Source organism: Gadus macrocephalus, chromosome 12, assembly GCF_031168955.1.
Source record: "Gadus macrocephalus chromosome 12, ASM3116895v1".
In the NCBI taxonomy this organism is placed as follows: domain Eukaryota; kingdom Metazoa; phylum Chordata; class Actinopteri; order Gadiformes; family Gadidae; genus Gadus; species Gadus macrocephalus.
This window is the reverse complement of record NC_082393.1, coordinates 15,493,439-15,509,568: the sequence shown is the minus strand read 5'-3', so window position 1 is coordinate 15,509,568 and position 16,130 is coordinate 15,493,439. Positions and strand designations below refer to the sequence as shown.

Sequence of the window (16,130 nt, the reverse complement as noted above, 5' to 3'; positions counted from 1 at the left end):
ACAGTGAGAGCTGGAAAAAGTGCTGGGCCAGATGGCATACCCCCAGAGGTTTTAAAGAACTGTGACCTCGATGACATCATGCTGGAGTTTTCCAACCAAGCGCTACTGCAAAACAAACTGCCTGATGTATGGTCTCTCTCCAACATCATCCCAGTGCCTAAATCAGGAGACCTCTCAAAGCCAGACAACTACCGGGGCATCAGCCTGACATGTATCACGGCAAATATATACAACCGCATGATACTAAACAGGATCAGGAGCGCCATCGACCCACACCTGAGGGAGAACCAAAATGGCTTTCGCGAGAGGAGAACCACCACAGCCCAGATCCTGGCACTAAGGAGAATGATCGAGGAGGTGAAGAAGGATAACCTGACAGCTGTACTGTGCTTTATCGACTTCAAAAAGGCATTTGATTCGATCCACAGAGGCACGATGGTGAAGATCCTTAAGGCCTATGGTGTTCCTCCCAACCTACTCCGGGCTATTGAGACCATGTACGCAGGAACAAGGTCCAAGGTGGTTACCCCAGATGGCAGCACTGAGGAGTTTGATATCCTGGCTGGAGTAATGCAAGGGGACACACTAGCCCCCTTCCTCTTCATCATTGTCCTGGATTATGCGCTCAGAAAAGCCATTAGTGGGCGGGAGCAGGGCCTCGGCTTCACCCTAACCCCAAGGAGGTCAAAGCGACACCCTGCAGTTGTCCTGACCGACCTGGACTACGCGGATGACATCAGCCTGCTCTCCAACAACGTGGAGCAAGCACAGGAACTCCTGAACAGAGTGGAGCTGGAGTGTGCCAAGGTTGGCCTTAGGCTAAATGCCAAGAAAACAAAGGTCATCACCTACAACATCTCACCGGAGCATCAACCGCTGACAACAACTGGTGGCACTGTGCTGAAGGAAGTCGAGGACTTCAAGTATCTGGGCTCATGGGTCAACTCAACCGAGCAAGACCTAAAGGTGAGGAAGAACGGCATGACCTGTGTGTGGAACTCCAACCTCCCCCGTCAAATCAAACTCAGCTTCTTCAATGCAACGGTAGAGTCTGTTCTCCTCTACAGCAGCGAATGCTGGTCCCTCAAGCCAACCTTGCAGAAGTCTTTAGACGGGTGCTACACCAGAATGCTGCGTGCAGTACTTAACATCAGCAAGAGTACACATGTTACCAACAGGATTCTGTATGAAGGAATACCAAGGGTGAGCGAGAAAGTAGCTGCCAGGAGAATGAGACTGGCAGGACACTGCCAAAGACACCAAGAGCTGCCAGCCAGCAAATTGGTACTCTGGGAACCAACCCATGGGCATCGGTCTCGAGGACGTCCTAGACTCACATTCGTGGATGTACTCAAGAAGGATGCAGGAGCACAAAGTACCATTGAACTGGCCAGATGTATGGAGAATCGGGATGACTGGAAGCAACGATGGAGGGCTCGTCTGAGGACGACCTAGAGAGAAATACAAAATTTTGAAAATACGTGTCCCTGATCACGTTTCAATAGATTAAATAACGTGACAGTGTCACGTATTTTCGTGAGACCAGGTTTGAGCGTGTGCATGGGTTGAATTGCGTGTGACTCACGCCGAATGCATGAGACTTGAGAGCCCTGTACTTACATAACACAAACCAGCACCGCAAACGTTCTCTCCCGCTTGAGATGACGTCTTTCTTAATAGGTTCATGGGTCTGATGCGCCAATTTCCCACGCTGATATTTCCGGAGATTCTCGGGCATCTTCGACAATTTGGCTATAGATTGTCTCATTACACGCTAAATAATATAATTATAGCCTAATTATATATATAGCCTATACATATATATAGGCAATATATATAATTAGGCAATATATATACATATATAGAATTTGTGGTTTTGGCATAAACATAACTAGGGTGCACTGTATCTGAGAACACCCTTTCTGAAGCCTCTCTCTCGCTCTCTCTCTCTGTCCCTCTCTCTCTCTCGTAGCGTTTTGTGGAGCACGTTAATTGTCTGAGAACACTCCCATTCAGAATGCATTGGTTTACATTTCGTTCTGTGTAGCACGAAAAAAGTCGGACTATCGTGCTCTGGAACACGCTTCAATAGATTAACGTTCGTGCGCATGAGCACGAAATTGCGTGATACCGGGTTGGATTGGCGCTGTCACACCAAAATTGTACCGGGGGCGAAAATTGTATCGTAGATTGTCCTTTGCAGGGCAGGTTTCAAAAAACATTTTGCTCATGTTGCCAAAGACGAAATAACATAATACAGATAACACTTGTTTTTACTGTATTGTATTGAATTTAGCTAGTAAACTGAGTGTTTAAATGGTATCATAGTCAAGCTAGCTTGTGTTAATAAACTTTACTAGCTAAATGCGATTAAACAATTAAATACAATGCAAACAAAGTTAGCAACGCTAATAAATGACATTTGTAAAATAAGTTTTACATATGACATTCTACAACATTCTACAAATGTTCTACAACGTTACTAAATAAAACATGACCATTTACCAACTAAGTAAGCTGAAACTGTACTGTAAAAGGAAACCTTGTTTGTTTCCATGGAATTACCAGGCTCTTGCCATAGTTGTAACTGGTTATTACCTTTTCCATGCAACCACCACAAACTTGTATATGTTCTGCAACGTAGTTAAGATCTTTAATTTTAGTTATAAAACCCCAAACCACTGTTGATGAGAGGCTAAATCAAAGGCTTATCTTTAAAAACAATGCATATCTCACAAACAGGCACTGAACACTGAAGAAAATCGGGGGGGAAAAAGAGCCGTCCACATCAACTCAATTTAAATGCTACTAATGGTGTTTTGATAAAACACATGACAGGGTTATGGCAAGTGACCAAAATGGAGACTGCTTCAACCTCTACAATTTGAATACGTGGCGAATGCCATGCAGCAATCTGCCTATGGGAGCAGCTCTTTAGCATTGTGCTAACCGGGGCTAACAGAGCCTGTCCCTTCCCGTTCTATTAAAGGCCTAAGTGCAGGTTAACTGGAAGTTTTGATTAATGGGTACATAAAGCACTCAAAATATGTATATCATTTATAAAATGTCTCCAAAATAGTGTTAAAGTCAATTTTTTATCTTTTTTGGCAGTAACGGGTGATTTCTAACATCATTCGGCGATGACGTCATGTTGGGGAGACGTGGTGGGAGGTAGCCTCAGCCTAGTACTAGAACTATGGCGTCTTAGAGGTGGCAAGAACCATAAATAACGTGTATGATGGCTCACAGCAGTATAATTTCGAACCTGTCAGACTTGAGAGGGCGAATGAGGAATTGCCGAGAACTGATGGCGGTCAAAGCCAATTAAATACATGTTCAGAGGAGAATGAGTGGAGAGTTGCTATCATTTAGCAACCAGCAACGAGCGCTGGAGCTAGTCAATGAACAGCAGTGCATACAACAATAACATAACTTTTATTTATTTTTACTGTCAGTGAATAGCACAGAGTGAAAGTCAACGTTTTCTTTATATCACAGTGACAGTGATTATGTCGTAAGTACCGGTAAACTTAGTCAGAAGATCTAGAAATAGAAGGCATAATGCTAGCTATGGGCTAACTTAGCCTATCGGACAGCAATCAGTGCACTTGCAAATGAGCGCCTGCAAGTATAACCGATCGTGGTGTGACATTATTTAACCATCAATCTACCACAAATACGACCAGACAGATGTACATTGAACACATACACAAAGCACACCGTCGAACCCGGCGGATGCTGACAGACAGCCCACAACAAGCCAAACATCACCACGGCGGGTGTGCTCTCTCTCTCACTCTCGCACGCCTGTGCTACACAATCACTCCAACATATCCAACTCCAAGGCTGCTTCACTAAGACCACAACTAACCACAAGGCCTTCATAACCATGCAGTATGCCGAAGCCGAGAAGATCACACGCAGTCTCACACACTCATCTCATGCAAAACAATCCGTTCTATTTCATGTAGGCTACGCCGTCTAGGCTTCGCCTTATGGGCTTGTCCCGTGCGCGTGCTCGCGGGCACTGAAAAATTTCAACTATGCACCAATCAACGTGGGCACCGCCCACATTTCCCACGGTACCGTGTATATATGGCGGTGCAAACCGCCGCCTATCCTCCCTTTTCTTTCAGCACTTGTACTGATCTAACGGAAAAAGAAGAATATGAAGACTTCAATGACTAGTGGCAGCGGCGTGGGCGAGGCTACGGACCAACGGCCCTTTTCAGGGCCACTGGAGAGCGCTCCTATAAGAGCTAGGGGGCCCTTTTCAGGGCCTCAGTGTGCCTCCTGTCCTGCTTCCCTGGCGCAGAGTGACGGGCACCTGGCGTGTTTTAGGTGCCGCGGCGCTGAACATGCCGCGGCTGCCTTGGTGGCTCCCGCCTCCTGCGCCGCCTGCCGCGCGCTGCCTGAAGAGTAGGGATGGGTATCGTTTGGGTTTTATCCGATACCGGTGCCTACTCGGTACTTTTCAAACGGTTCTGGTGTGTTACGTATTTTAAGAATCTAAGCTACCCACACATGGACCCAATGAAGCAGGACCAAACATATAAGCCGTAAATACTATACATAGCCACAAGGGGAGCAAGACCTTATTGAAGGCTGCTCCCCCACAGAAGGCATCACCTGAAGAAGCCGAAGCCACCACGCCCACTAGGCCACGCCCACTTGACGGTCTCTACCTGAGGACCGAGGGTGAATAGTGCCCAGAGATTTTCAGCAAAACCCGCGAAGGGTCACGGGCCTCTGCCCGTGGCCCATAATAGCCAGAGATTTTCAGCGACACCCGCGGACAGCCACGGGCCTCTGCCCGTGGCTGAAAGTAGCCAGAGTTATTATCTCTCCACGTGTTAGATTCAATTCCCTCCGTATAGCTTCACTTACCATGCCGAAACATGCCGACGACTTTATAATAAATGAAGTGAGTTCAAAGCAACCCGGGATTGGACAACTTTCTTCGAGAATATGCAATAGATGGTGACCACCGACGTTTGGAAGAAAGTCCCGAGAATCCCGGCGGGCGCGACGCTAAAACAACTTCAACAGGCCACACACGTCTGAGGTAAGTAGAACTCTTTGTCTTAAAGATTTAATCTGAAATAGGATTGGTTATAAGAACATTTAGGTGTAAGTTTGTTTTAGCCACCGTCCGATCGTACTGCTCCAGAGGCCTAGCATAACAACACGTGTAGATCAACGGTTGCAAGGAACACTGAAGGCCCAACCTCCCCCTTTCTTCACACTTGAGTTGTTTTTAGTACTCGTCGTTAACGATCATTCTTGGTACAGGTTGAGAGGTGAAGCCCTCCACTATCGGTCTCTGTATAGATCGGGCCAAAAATAGTATATTAACGAGAGTTATCTTTCACTTCTCCGCTGAGGCCGGCACGATCTGTGTTCCTAAACAGTAGCACCATAGCGGACGTTCGGAGTGCATACTATCTTATCTGCCGATCCGCTAAATGCCACCCAAGACTGCATGCTTCATTTTACATTCAAGTCTGTTGGTATTTTGTTATTAAAGACGATGAATTATAAAGGTAAAAGACCCTCCAGGCCCCCGACACACGTGTACCCCCCCCCCCACCCTTTGTCCCTGCAAACTTTCTCTTCCCCTACCCTTCCTTATTCATATTGCTTAGAGAAGGCCACTCGCCTCTCTATTGTTAGTTAAATTGAAATTCTTGTCTTATTGTTCTTTCTTCCCCTTGCCCCCTCACACCCTCACACCTAGCCATGTGTTAGAACCAGGATGTAAATTTAGCCTTTGCAACCTGTGTTTGTGTGCATTGATCTTAATATTCTCTCTCTCTCTCTTCAGGAAATAGCAGTATATGCAGTAACGAATGCCTAACACTCAGACATTATGTTTTTCAAGGTTGCTGGGCCCTTCTGTCTGTTTTCATGCGTTTTGTGTATCAAAACAGGAGTGCAATAGACACGGGTTGTGTCATGCACAATGATATTAGAGAACCAGGATGGTTCAAATAGACACAGGGTTCAACTGCTAAAATAATATGTTTAATTAATAAATGATGCACATGGTTTTAACCGGTGCACAAGGCGGGAGTTAGCTCAACTGCTGTAGTTCAATTACAATAACATTTGTTACAACCGATAACTTCTGAATTTTTCTTTTAGGTTCAGTTTTTGTTTTGTTTGTAGAATATCACCATATATTTAATACCCAGATGTGCATAATTGTTGTAGGTTTGGATGACCCTTTGTTCTGCCTAGTTTTAATGTATCGATTTGATGTTGACCAACAAAAAACTAGATAATTAAGTCTAATGTGCAATTTTGATTAGTATACAACGCAGCCGTAGAGGTACACTTGCGCAGTTTTAACCCAACTGGTGTGAGTGCGCTAACCCGCCGTGGAAGCAAATTTGCCGCAATCTCAATATTCTTATTGAGATCCATGAAGGCGTTCGACCAATAATCTGGGTCAAATGGCGAAAAGTTTGCTTCTTCCGCGAGTCTTGAGTGTAACCACATGGTGTACGGTTTAAAGAGACGGCGCGTCTTCATGACGTCGGTTTCTTTTGTTACCAACCTCCGCTGGGCGGGGGGGCCCAGCTAAAGTGTTACAACCTCTCTCCCTCTCTCTCTCTCTCTCTCTCTCTCTCTCTCGCTCTCTCTCTCTCGCTCTCCCTTCCCCCCTCCCCAACGATAACTTAAGTGTTATATGGTGAAAAGCGCCGAAGTTAAACCGGGCCACCATAAGGTAAATGGTGAATGTCCCGAAGTTAAGCCGGGGCCACCATAAGGTATATTTATACCGACCATAAACTTCCAAACTCTTACGGTGGGGGGAGGAAAGGTCAGGTTTTTAACGTTAATCTAGTTTAGTTGCATATTAAACCGGAGGCTTGGCCGTCGTTTGCCTGGGAGTTCAAATTGGATTGATTCCTCTCGGCCCGGTTCATTTCACGTTTGACATAGGAGTGAATCAAAGTGTGGACAACATCAAATGCGAGCAATAGGTAGAATAAATGAAGATTAGGTCATCCAATATACATAGTTAGTGTAGGACAATCGGGTAGTATGATGAAGGTAACTGTTATTATGAGATACGGTTAACACAGAAGTGATATTGAACATGCAAATTTTAACATTGTTATTTCCCTTTTACATCTTTTTGGTTATAGCAACTTGGTTGCACTACGGCGTGGTTAGCTTTGGTTGTCATTCTATGCGCATGGCTGAAGCAATGCGCAAGGAGAGATGTAGTGTGAAATTAAATCAAAGTAGATACTGTAAAACAATTAAAATTAGAATTCATGGAAATATGTTTTTGAACAACTAACTGCTGTACATGAGTTTGTATTTCTGCAATAGAAGCAAAAAGTTCCAGAACCAGATGCAGACACACCCGGAGCCTACAAACTACCACCGCCGAGCAAGGACTAACAGTCACATGAGGAGATTAAATAACAGCAGGATTTGAATCGCTCCGGATGGGTTGGTGGCCAGGGCGCTGGTATGATTACAATCCCTCACGTTAGAATTGGCAGAGAACTCCGGCATTAATGACCCTTTCACAGGATGGATGGAGAATATGTTTGGGAGGTGGAAAGGCAGAATCCAGTAAGTGCCCGTCGCGGGAATAAATGCAGAGACCGTGTTAATTGTCATCGGCTGCCGTTGTATTCCCTGTGCACGAGGGCTACTGCATCTGCTGATCACCACAGCAGTGGGCGCTACAGAAGTGCCAAGTGCCATTCAGGCTTACATTACCTGAGGGGCCCGACCCTATCCAGCTGTAATATCTAGAATATTCACACCTATACTATTCTAGTAGAATCGACTGTATTTAAGATAATCAATATCCCGGATTTACTTGAATAACACATTTTAAAACAACCATACCAGACTATGTTTGTTATTGTGTAGTGTTGCTTGGTTGCGAGTGCAACCCGTTGTTTCTGAATCGCTGCATTGATAATGGTACTGTTGATCTTCCTTGAGACGGTTGTTTTACGGGCCACCTGTTACTGACACGACGACGACGGAGAACCTGTTTGGAGGCTCCCATGATGTAGGAGTAACCTCTCTGAGTTGAGCCCTTGACAAGGAGGGACGAGTCTTGGGTTCATGAATTACAGGCCCGACGGCGACAGAAGAAACAATGGCTACGATAATAACAACGCCCAAAACCACCCACATGCAACAGCGAACCAATGCACGAAGATCACCTGAACCACCCGAATCCATGCTAGGCTATCAATAATCGTGATTCTTTTTAAAATTGTATTATGACTACCAATTTTTACTTTACTTTTGCACATGATGAAAATTGTATGACCTTGTAGCACATGACCAAAAGTATTAGCTCAGGATTTCTATGAATAGTTTTGTTTGTGTGCTGTTTGGCCATGTGATTGTATGATAACAAGATTTATGTTCATTGTTGTATTGTTAAATAATTACCTGTATTTCCAATGAGACCCACAAGGTGAATGCCGTCTCAGTATTATGAGCGCGTTGTGGTTTTTCTCTATTCGAGAGTCGTTCCCACAACGGTTGATGGTGTTGATGATTGATCCTACTTTGGATATGTTTTCGGTGTGGTAAATGGTGTTTATGATTTAAAATATTATTGTATGGTCATCTAAGATGACCAAGGAGGGATTGTTACGTATTTTAAGAATCTAAGCTACCCACACATGGACCCAATGAAGCAGGACCAAACATATAAGCCGTAAATACTATACATAGCCACAAGGGGAGCAAGACCTTATTGAAGGCTGCTCCCCCACAGAAGGCATCACCTGAAGAAGCCGAAGCCACCACGCCCACTAGGCCACGCCCACTTGACGGTCTCTACCTGAGGACCGAGGGTGAATAGTGCCCAGAGATTTTCAGCAAAACCCGCGAAGGGTCACGGGCCTCTGCCCGTGGCCCATAGTAGCCAGAGATTTTCAGCAAAACCCGCGAAGGGTCACGGGCCTCTGCCCGTGGCCCATAGTAGCCAGAGATTTTCAGCGACACCCGCGGACAGCCACGGGCCTCTGCCCGTGGCTGAAAGTAGCCAGAGTTATTATCTCTCCACGTGTTAGATTCAATTCCCTCCGTATAGCTTCACTTACCATGCCGAAACATGCCGATGACTTTATAATAAATGAAGTGAGTTCAAAGCAACCCGGGATTGGACAACTTTCTTCGAGAATATGCAATAGGTGCTAAAACGGTTCTCAAACCGGTACTTAAAAAAACGAAACGGCACACACTTGCATTAAGCAGAAAGTCAGCGGACACTGAGTTGAATGGCAACGGTGTTTGCTAGCCTACTTGATATGCAAGATTTACGGTTGGCATCAATTACTCGACTTACCCAAAGAGGCTGCTGTGAGTGCTGTGACTGATGCATATCTTTTTAAAATTACAAATAATTGTAATTACTCACTGAAAGCAGGCAGGCACGCATCATGGCGCAATATTACTGCCAAAGTCATATTAAGTAATATAACTCATGTGCGCAAGGCAGCCACAGGAGACACCAACATTGTTTTCAACCGCTCGGTACCGCGCTGTATTAATTCCCAAGTTTTGAAAAGAAAAAGTATTTGAAGCGAATAATGTTTTTGATTTGTTTATTTGGTTTTTGAACAGCAAGTTTTGGATGCATGCATCGGCTTTGAGTTTGTTTGTTTGTTACTTTAAAATTACATTCGCTCGCAACACACACACACACACACACACACACACACACACACACACACACACACACACACACACACACACACAGGCACACGTTCATTCATGTTCACCCACTACAACCTGCCGATCTTCAATCAAAACAACATCAAGTAAGCGATGCCACAGCGCGTTGACAAGTCCGTCCCGAGTCTCGAGGCGCCCATAGGCTTTATATGTTTGAAAGCCGTGACACACTCTTTTACCAGTTGGCCTGAAATACCACGCCTCGCAGTCATGGACCTATAAAGAAAGTCGTAGTCGTACCATGCTTGTTTACCGCAACATTGAGAAGGGTCCCGTCTGAAACAGAGTCGCGCAGCGCTGCGTTCCGAACGTTGTGTAATCAAATACACCGGTATGGCGGTAGGCTATATAAAAAATTCATATCCTAACGAAAATACACACCGTTATTCAGTGAGAACCGGTATAGCGCCCAGCACTAACGCAAGTTGACGCCGCAACACCATGGGGGCGGGGCAGGGGGCGTTAAATAACGTCAGGCACCGTTATGAGGAACCGAAATGTGTGTTCTTATTCGATCTCGTTACAACCGTTTACGTCGGAACCGGTTCCCCACTGGAACCGAGTTTCGGTGCTCAACCCTACTGAAGAGGGGCTCCTCTCCAGGCACCTCTTTTTCTCCCCTTTTTTCTCCCTGCCCATCGACATCTTTCGGGCCGGAGTTCCGGACGCCCAGGACGCCGACGACGAGCACATCGAAGTTGAAGACGTCGCCTCCTTGGACGACGTCTTTGCTCATTCTGCGTCCGGGTTCTCCCGCTCCGGGGCTTCCACCGAAGCCACTGTCGTCCCGCAGATTACCGGCCTGACGGACAGGGTGTTCGTCTGTGCCTCGCAATCTGCGGCGTCCCTATGAGCTTCGTGGGCGGACTGGAGACTCATTACACGAGCCCGTGGATACGGACGCTTGTGCTAGTTTCCTAGCTTCCCACATTATCCCCTCTACCTCCCTTCTACAGTCTGTGGACGGTGAGAAGACGGGTCTGCGTGCTGTGGTTACAGCCAGCGGACAACGCGCGGGCACGAGTGCTACGGCTAGACGGCTCGCTGCCTGTTCAGCGGACACGAGCGCGGCATCTAGACAGCTCTACTCCGGCTACTTCCTGGTTTCCAAGAAGTCAGGGGAGAAGAGATCTATTCTGGATCTTCGCGCGTTCAACAGATTCGTTGCCGCGAGGAAATTCTGAATGCTCCCTATCAGAGCGCTGCTCCGATGTATGGGAGAGGGCGACTGGTTCACATCCCTGGATCTCAAGGATGCTTACTTCCACGTCCCTGTTCGGCAAGCGCACAGGAAGTTTCTCAGTTTTGCCTTTATGGGGGTGGCGGACGAGTACCAGTGCCTGCCATTCGGCTACTCCCTGGCCGCGCGCAACTTCTCAAAGTGTGTGGGGACGGCGTTGGGACCAGGGAAAGAGGGTTCTCTTCTACCTCGATGACCTACTTATTCTGAGCAACTCAGAGGAAGCTGCGAGAAGGGACACCATGACGGTGATAAACCATCTCTCTTCCCTGGGTCTTGCCATCAACTGGGAGAAGAGCTTCCCGCTCCCCGGCTGGCAGATAGTCTACTTGGGGCTTTGCCTAGACTCAGCCACCATGACAGCGATGCTCTCGCCTCCTCGGCGAGACGCCATCCTGTTGGCACTCTCCCGCTTTCGCGTTCTCAGAAACGTGACCGCGCTGTCCACCATGCGTCTGTTAGGGCTGATGGCAGCCACCCATCCCGTGGTTCCCCTGGGTCTGCTCTTTATGCGCAGACTCCAGTGGTGGGTGGCTCGCCAACGGTTGGACCCCGTGCGACACAAGGTCAGGGTGCTCCTACCCCGTTCGGTGTCACCAGAACTGGAATATTGGGGAAACCCCCCCGCCCTTCTCAGGGGTGTTCCCCTGGGCAGAGTGATGTCCTACATAGTGGTCTTCGCGGACGCCTCGTTGACGGGTTGGGGAGGAACGTGCCTCTCTCACTTGGTGGGAGGCGAGTGGCGCACGCCCCCTACAGTCGACATAAATGTGCTGGAACTCGTCCCTCACTCGCTGTGAGGAAATGGCTGTTGCATTTCTTTCACCTGGTACGTGGCCGCCACGTTCTGATCAGGACAGACAGTGTGTCGGCGGCGGCGTACATAAAGTGTGCTCCTCTGCTCTCCACCAAAAGGCGGTCGAGCTCTGGCTTTGGGCTCGTCAGTATCTCCTCAGTCTGAGAGCCCTGCATATCGCGGGCGCCCAGAACTTCGGGCGGACCTCATGTCTTGCGGCGGTCTCCGCCGGGACGAGTGGCGGTTACATCCCGACATTGTCAGACTGATCTGGCAGGTTCGGGGCGGCTCAGGTGGACCTGTTGACGTGTAGGGAGAACACACACTGCAGGTGGTGGTTCTCTCTCAACCCTCGGGATCTTCCCCCGTTGGGGGTGGATGCGTTGGCGCACACAGCTTGGCCGTGGGTTCTCTTGTATGCGTTTCCTCCGCTCCAGCTGATCCTTCCTCTTCTGGAACGGGTCAGACAGGAGAGATTGTCCCTGATTATAGTGGCTCCGGAGAACCGCTCAGCTCTGTGGTTACCAGAGCTGGCGGCGCTCTCACGGACGGCGCCGGAGCCGTTACCGTTCAGAACGGGTGCGCTTTCACAGGCCCATGGGACGGTGCACCACCTGCCCGATGTATCGGGACGGCTTTTGGTCTGGTTCCTGAGAGGTTGATCCTGCAGGGAAAAGGTTTGCCTGAAGCGGTAATCAACACTATCCAGGGTGCTTGTGCACCTTCTACTTCTTCCCTCTATGCGGCGAAGTGGTGCGCTTTCTCTGATTGTTGTGACAGGAACCACGCTGTCCCATCCCATTGCGAGGTGGGAAGCGTGCTTGCGTTTCTACAGCACTTATTGGAGAAGGGTTTGGCTTTTTCCACTATCAAGTTCTATGCGGCAGCTGTTTCGGCTGGCCATGCGGGCTGTGATGGTGGACCGATCTTCAGCAATCCACTGGTCAAGAGGTTCTTGCGTGGGGCTAAACGGGTTAGGCCTGTTTCGCGCGTGCTTAAACTACGCTGGGATCTCCCCACCGTGTTGCGCGGTTTGTCCAGGGACCATTTCGAGCCTCTGTCTCAGGCCCCTTTGGATGACCTGTCCTTTAAAATGGCGCTCTTATTGGCTTTGGTGTCTGTCAGCCCGAGCTGCTTGTTGCTTAACGAGGACAGCTCATTTGCGCTGCTCAGACCTAATCCTGCATTCCTCCCTAAGAACATTAATAATTCTTTCCGGTCGAGCGATATTGTTTTTAAGGCTTTTCACCCCCCACCTCATTCTAGTGAGGCGGAGGCGGAGTTGCATCTCCTGTGCCCGGTGCGGGCGCTGGCTATGTACGTGAAACGCTCGGCCGCGTTCCGCTCCACACAACAGCTGTTTGTATGTTATAGCGATGCTAGCAGGGGCCGCGCTCTCTCTAAACAGCGGTTTTCTCGCTGGATATGTGAGGGTGTTTGCTTAGCCTACGCTCGGCAGGGCATAGCGCCACCATTGGGCGTTAAAGCTCACTCGATACGGGGCGTGTTCGCTTCAACGGCTCTACTCAGAGGCGATCCGGTGGAAGACATTTGCGCGGCTGCGTCTTGGTCTTCCCCCGGCCCCTTTGTCCGTTTTTACATGTTAGACATGTCCAGGGGCTCACTCGGCAACTCTGTGTTGGAGTCCGGTGCCCCTTCTACGGCTTAAGAATGAAGGCTTGTTCTTTTAAGCGACATCGTTGAAATTCCTCTCGCCGGAAGGCGAGTTGGACTTGACTCCCAGTATTTCTCTTCCGCCGTTTTTCAAATGGAAAGCGGAGTAGAGAGGTTCCTATTGGCTCGCAGATTTACGAGTTGGTTTTGTCTGCCAGTATGGCACTCCCGCCGTTTTTTAAATAAGAAACGGACGAGAGAAGCTCCACTTATCCACCTTATTCCGCGCGTAAACATGGGGGGCGCCATTGTTGTTGACTTTGTGTTCGAACTTCCTGTATAATTTTAATTTGGAACCTCCGCTGTATTGAGACTGTAGTTGAGTACTGTTGCTTGTAGCCGTTGATGCCGTTTGATACTTACGAAAAGAAAACATGTCTAGTTTAATATGTTCAGTCCGTGGATGCCACAATAACTGGAGAAAGAGGCGTCTTTTTCTTGAATCAGAGTGCTTTCAACATAAGAAAAGGAGATCGGAGTGTTGTGGGGCACCGTTTAATTTATTTCCACCACCGTCCACTGAAGAGTACCTGTGCTCCTGGCTAAAAGCCCTTACTTTAAAACAGCCCCCTAAAAAACCCTACGTCTGCTCTTATCACTTTGTGGATGGGAAGCCAACAGCGGAACACCTGATTCCTGAGAAATGGCTGGGATATGAAACTCAAGCTAAGGAGAGGCGTCGGGTGCTTGTCGGAGCGTCAGGTAAGAACTATTATTGTATTTCATTTTATACTAGGCCTACTGCATATTTTCTTGTTTGAGCACAGTAATACGGTGTCTGCCACACCGGCATTTGGTAGCCCAGCTATTATTCAACATTTTCAAATGTGAAAATCGTGAAACTCACTATTTTTTATTTCTTCACAGGAACATCAACCAGCGATGCAATAGAAAACATAAATGGTCTGCTTGTAACACCCAGTCCTTCAGTTACCTTGGATGCATCAACACAGTGGGGTGATCCAAGTCTATCGGACCACAGCTATGCGGGCCTTCTAGCACTTCACCTACCCCTTCAAAATGATCAGGCAACACAGTGTGCTCCAGCTGAGGTGAATCTTCAGTTGCTCAGAAATGACCACCTCTGCCTGTCACGGTTAGCGGGTGGCAGGCAGGCAGGTAGGACCCAAACGCAGACAGTTCGAGTAAAAGGATCATTTATTAACTCAAAAAGGCAAGGAACACGGGTGACAAGGGTAACACAGGGAACACCGGGAACACAGGACAGAACTCACCACAAACTAAAATGATCCGACCAGGAACAAAGGAAAGACAAGGGCTTAAATACCAAACACACACAGGGCACGCAACGAGCAACAGCTGAGACACATTAGGGAGGGAGCAGTAATCAAACAGGAGGGAAACCTGACATGGGGAGAAACAAGACCGATACCAAAGTAAAACAGGTAACACACCAAAACAAGACAAGGAAACAGACAGACCATGACACTGCCTGCTATATACAGGATTTAACTTAGAAGCTTTTAATACATTAGCTGAAAACCTGACAAAGGAATTTGGTAACTCCTCACAGCTATCCCACAGAGATCAGCTCTTGATGACTCTGAAGCTCCGGCTTAATTGACTCCAGGGTGACCTAGGGGATAGGTTTGGCACATCACAATCTATTGTCAGTAAAGTCACCTCCTGTTGTTTTGACTTCATGGAAGAAAACATGAGATGTTATGTACCATGGCTGCCCAGGGAGACAATTCAGGCAATGTTGCCCCAATGCTTTCAGGAACATTACCCCAAAGTGACATGCATCATTGACTGCTCCGAGACCCCCCTTCAGAAGCCACACAACCTAGACTCAAGGGGCGAGTCATACAGTCACAATTACGGCCAGACCACCATCAAATACTTGGTAGCAGTTGCACCATGTGGGCTCATCATGTTCATTTCGCCCGCATACGGAGGAAGATGCAGTGATAAATTCATAACATCGGATTCAGGTTTTTTGGATTGCCTTCGCCCAGGTATGAAGTTATGGCAGACAGGGGGTTTGTCATCCAAGACCTCCTGTATGAAAGGAAAGTGAAGCTCACCCTGCCAGCGTTCACCAGGAAAGGCAACAAACTGTCAGAAGAGGACATTACCACCACAAGACGCATCGCAAACGTACGTGTCCACGTTGAACGTGTCATACGTAGACTAAAAAAACTATAGGATTGTTTCTCAAATAATAGCTCTCCCCCGGTGGTAACCTAATGGAAACCGTATTGATCTGTTTCTTTTTCCCTTCACTTTTCATGGATTCCATGAAGGACGGATTGGGGCAAGAGTCTTTGCGGACTCACTTTTTCTCTTGATCATCGCCTTGCTTGATCTAGGAGGAATTCGTTTTTTATTAAGCTGTTATGTTTTGCACATCCTCGGCTTTTTTTAGTCTTATGTGCCCTGGTGACTTAAGTTTTTTTGACTGGGGTCCAGCAGGAGTAGGCCAACATTGATTGCTTGGGCTCCGCTCGCAGCTTCACCTTAGCCCATAAGGCGAAGTCTAGACAGCATAGCCTACATGAAATAGAACGATAGTTACGATATTATAACTCTAGTTCTATGATTGTAGGCGTAGCCGTCTAGTTTCTAGTTTTTTTGAAAGAATAGCGTGGAGAATGGGCGGCGGTTTGCGCCGCTTTATATACACGGTACCGTGGGAAATGTGGGCGGTGCCCACGTTGATTGGTGCAT

General features: G+C 47.8%; 1 pseudogene; it reads left to right on the top strand.

Annotated features, from left to right (window-relative positions):
- Positions 1–14,901: 14,901 nt before the first annotated feature.
- LOC132469583 (uncharacterized) lies at positions 14,902–15,645 on the top strand (annotated as a pseudogene).
- The last annotated feature ends 485 nt before the right edge of the window (positions 15,646–16,130 follow it).